Genomic DNA, 4945 nt, shown 5'->3' on the forward strand with positions numbered 1-4945 from the left:
TGAGTTATTTGTGTATGTATGTGTGCGTGCGCGTGCGTGTGGCTGTGTATGTGTGCGTTAGTACGTCATTATTTATGTCGTTCAAAGTAACTTAAAGATAATCACTATGAATTTGTGTGGGAAGTGCTTAGATTTATATATTTATAAACTACTCTGTAATTTTTCACCAACACTGCAGTTCATTTTGTTTGATCCTACACGTCAACTGGTTTGACTATAACATCGCATCATTTGAAGATACCTGAGATACAGGATGTGTAAGTAAACCAAGCGTAAGCAATTGCACACCGACCGTGTGATCTCGCGTATATTTATATGGGGAACCGCCATTAAACAATGTGTTATGCTTACTGCACCTAGGTTTCCCAAACGGTTACCCATCTAAGTACTGAGTAGGTTCGACGTTGTTTAACTTCGGTGATCGGACGAGAACCAGTGCTTTCAACGTGATATGGACATATATATATATATATATATATATATAATATATATATATATATATATATATACATATATATATATATATATATTATATATATATATATATACGTATATATATATATATTTGCCATGTCCTATGAATGTTGAATACAGTCACAAAGTCATGTGCTTTGTGGAAATGTACGTAGCAATGAATTAAAGTATTTACGAATATCTATCCAAAAGTTCTCGCTGTTACTATATTTATCCTACGCTATGGCAGTACCCATACAATACACTGGAAGATGGAGGTAACTGGGAGAAATAGCATGAGCTTCACACACTCACACACACACACATACACACACACACACACATATATATATATATATTATATATATATATATATATATATAAAGTAAATAAGTAACAAGGATGTCAAGGAATTAGTGCATTACGGCCGTTTCAGGCGGCTCCACTTAAGCGATCAATGCAAGCATTACATCAATTTGAAGCACACCGCATTTCTTATAACTACAATAATAGCAACAGACATGTAATTCTTTTATTCTCTAGTTCTGATGAAAAGTTTGCTAAAAATTTATAAAGGAGTATCCTGTATGTTAAACACCTATATGGTCTTATGCGTCCGAGGAAGGCGGTGTATTTCAAATTGACGTAATGCGTGCATTTATCGATTAAATGGAGCTGCTGGAAACAGCCGTAATGCCCTAATACCTTGACATCCTTGTTTCCTCAACTTAAGTACCTAATTTAACTGAAACTTAATCGTATATATATATATATATATATATATATATATATAGAGAGAGAGAGAGAGAGAGAGAGAGAGAGAGAGAGAGAGAGGGAGAAATAATGACAACTTTTGGATGGAATTTCATAAATACTTTAATGCATTACTACGTGTTTTCACAAAGTATATACCTTTTGAGGCTACGTTTCCCATCCACAGAACATTACAAATATGCTTTGCGATATCCGTTCATTTTAATGGGAATCATTATTACATGTGTTCGTTTCTTCAGACAAAACTGCATTTATGTTCTAGCTGTATCGAATATTTAGCCATGGAATACTTACCAATTTACAACGATGGGAATTTTCTGTAAATTTTATGGCTGGTTCCTATGAGTATTTTGAAGACCTCCAGCATAAACCATGTGCATAAATGCTTCTTACTATCATATTATTGAACTTACTACAAAAATAATACTAGACAAATATGCTGTCTCTACAGAAAAAATTAACACCACCATAGAACGAATAGTAGCATCTCTAACAAAAACACAACCCTTTAAGCAACAATATTTGACAGCACAGCAGGGAGCCGTGTAAAATAATATAGGATACCAAGGTAATCCAAATCTCCAACAAAACCAGCGCCGGAGTAGAAATCTCAAGCTGTTAATATCTAAGTAAAAATTTATTCCCTTGCTCTTACAGCTTGTAAAATCAATAATGTAGTATCATGGTGAGGTTTACGCTAAATCAAATGCTCGCGCTCCCCCTCTCACAGTACATAAACACTGAAATCAAGACAAGGAAAATCATTACCATCTTCTTTTCCCACCCACCCCTTATATTATCTATGTTATCTCTGATCTTCTTCCTATCCACACACGCCTACTTGTAAAAATCTAGATACAAAGTAAAATTCTACCTATGTCCGCTTTCCCGTACTGTTTCTATATCTGTTTATATCATAAGTCAAAATATTCAGATCAACAAGAACATTAATGCAATTTTTCCCTGAAGGAATGAATGCATGTAATAATAGCTCTCCTTAAAATCTATGGATATTGCAAATCATATTTGCCGTGTCCTATAAATGGGGAATACACCACAGGAAACGTGCTTTGTGGAAACGTACGTAGCAATGCATTAAAGTATTTAGGAATTTCCATCCGAAAGTTTTCGTTATTACTATACTTACCCTACGCTACAGCGGTACCCATATAATGACTCTGGAAGATGGGAATAACGGTAGCCTGAAGAAATAGCATGAGAATTTTTTATGAGTACACGCAAAAACGTTTAGCATAAACGAACTTAAAGTGTATATGTATGTGTGTGTATGTGTGTGTGTTAGTGTGTGTATATGTGTATGTATGTATGTATTTTTCCCATAGTAAGTCATAAAGCTCCAACACTGCAATTTAGATAACATTGTTAGAGATTCTCACGTGGCATTTTCTGACAGTCTGATACAAATGTCATAAAAAATACACGTTAGAATTCATTATTCTTTACCCAACCCTGTACATCTTTGATCTTGGTGGAAAATGTAAATTACTAGTTAAGATCAAGTTTTCAAATTAATTGTGTGCACTTATGCATGTTATGTATTATTGGTGAATACATGACCATGTTTGCTTATCTCGAGCGTTGTATTTTAGGTCTTCAAGTATGTTGCATGCCCAATCTGCAAATCAATGCTACTTGCAGATTATAGATACTTTGCTTACGTTTCAAAAACATACACATTAATACATGTGATCGCTTAATATTGATGAATTTAATAAAATAACTTAAGTTATTGATTAGTTACCTCCCTTTGGTGATAGACTTAAGCTCTCGTTTTGTTTAACATTACCACCTGGCGGTTAGTTACATTTGATGGACTCCACTCTGCTGTAAGCATTCGAACAAAGTCCCCAGTTTGGATATATATTCTAACCTACATAACACCGGACTCTAAGGTTCTGCCGTGAGTAATGGGTACTTCTCTCTTTACTCACTGAGCGACAAACAATTTAGCTATGTAAATATTATTTTCTGTCTGATATTTCCAGTGATAATTTCCAAAATGTTTTAATTGAATTTATTTGCTCTGCATTTATGCTTGTTTTCATTTAAGGAACTAGATTAGAATTAACTTTTACAAAGTTAGAGTTGTGATAGTTGCAGAGATAGTGATATATCAATCATTACTAAGTGAAATATAAACACTGTATTTAACTAATTCAGACAAATAGAATCTCTTCAAAAGCATGTCTCTTAGGCGCCACTGCACGAAAACCAATTTTTGCGGCAATGTTAACATGTTGAATATGCATAATATAAATAAGAAAATAAACTCGAAGTATATTAAACAGAGATGAAAAGAAGCAATACTTTTCAATGACTTATAGTATTTTAATTTTTTTGTCTTAGACAATTACAAGAAGCAACATAGGATATACTTGGATTTCTTTCTTTCCCAATGAAACAACTTTCTGTCTTAGCAATAAAATGAACTTTGAGTGAACCTACAAGAATATACACTGGTTGTATATAGAAATGTTTATAAAAGAAATAAAGTAGTTATGTCATCCATATTGAAGTCTTTTTTAACGCTAGATTTCAATTTATGTATCAGGTTGATTAAAACGTAAGCAATATTTTGAACCATGAAGAATTTGTAACGGATGTTTACAGAGTTTTTGATTTTTTAAAAACTTTTTTGGCAATTGTCTGATAATACAGACATAGACTTGCCCAAATGCATCAATAAATTAACATTGATATTTTTCTTACTGTTGTTACAATCATCTCAAATGGAACTGTGAATGCGCGATATTAGAATAATTTTGCTATTCAACTTCAAAAAAGGGCGTAAAGCAGCTGAAACTGCTCGCAATATCAACGAAAAATTTGGTGAGGAAATGACCAGTAAGTGGTCAGCTCGAAAATGGTTTAAACGATTTCGTAATGGAAAGCTGAGCCTTGAAGATCGTGAGCGTAGTGGAAACCCATCTGTCATTGATGAAGGCTATTTAAAGACCGTCATTGAGAAAGATCCACGTAAAACCATCCGAGAAATGGCAAAAGAGCTTAGCCAGAAAACTGCCTGCAACCATTTGCATGCGATCGGAAAAATCCAAAAAGCTTGATAAATGGGTACCACACGATTTGAATGAAATTTAGAGAATGCGCAGGTATGGACTTTGTTCGTAGCTTCTTCTCCGTAACCAGACCGATCAATTTCTCGACCGTATTGTAACTTGCGATAAAAGCGAATTCTGTACAATAGTAAAAACGTTCCTCGCAGTGGTTGGACAAAAATGAAGCGCAGAAAACTTTCCCTAAATCATAGGTCTTCAAAAAGAAGGTTATGGTAACTGTATGGTGGTGTACTGCTGGACCCATCCACTATAGCTTCTTAAAACGAGGAAAAACCATTTTGCTTCTTAAAACCAGGAAAAAACATATTGCTATGAAATTGCCAAAATGAACGAAAAACTACTACTCCTCCCTCCCAGACTGGTCAACAGAAGAGTGTCAATCATTTTTCGTGACAATGCTAGATCATATGTTTCACTAATGACGCTCCAGAAGTTGAGGGAACTTGGCTACGAAGTTCATTCCCACCCAGCTTATTCCCCAGACCTTTCTCCTACTGACTACAACGTTTTCAAACACCTTGATGGTTTTCTGCGAGAGTAGGAGTTCAAAAATCAAAAGTGCATTCAAAGAGTTCATCTGTTCTAGAACACCAGACATTTATGTTACAATAACTTGTAAC

The 4945-nt window shown here is 34.4% G+C and overlaps 1 pseudogene; it reads right to left on the minus strand.

Annotated features, from left to right (window-relative positions):
- Positions 1–344: 344 nt before the first annotated feature.
- Positions 345–463, minus strand: LOC115208888 (annotated as a pseudogene).
- Positions 464–4945: the final 4482 nt, after the last annotated feature.

The sequence above is a fragment of the Octopus sinensis genome, linkage group LG2, assembly GCF_006345805.1.
Source record: "Octopus sinensis linkage group LG2, ASM634580v1, whole genome shotgun sequence".
Taxonomy (NCBI): Eukaryota; Metazoa; Mollusca; class Cephalopoda; order Octopoda; family Octopodidae; genus Octopus; species Octopus sinensis.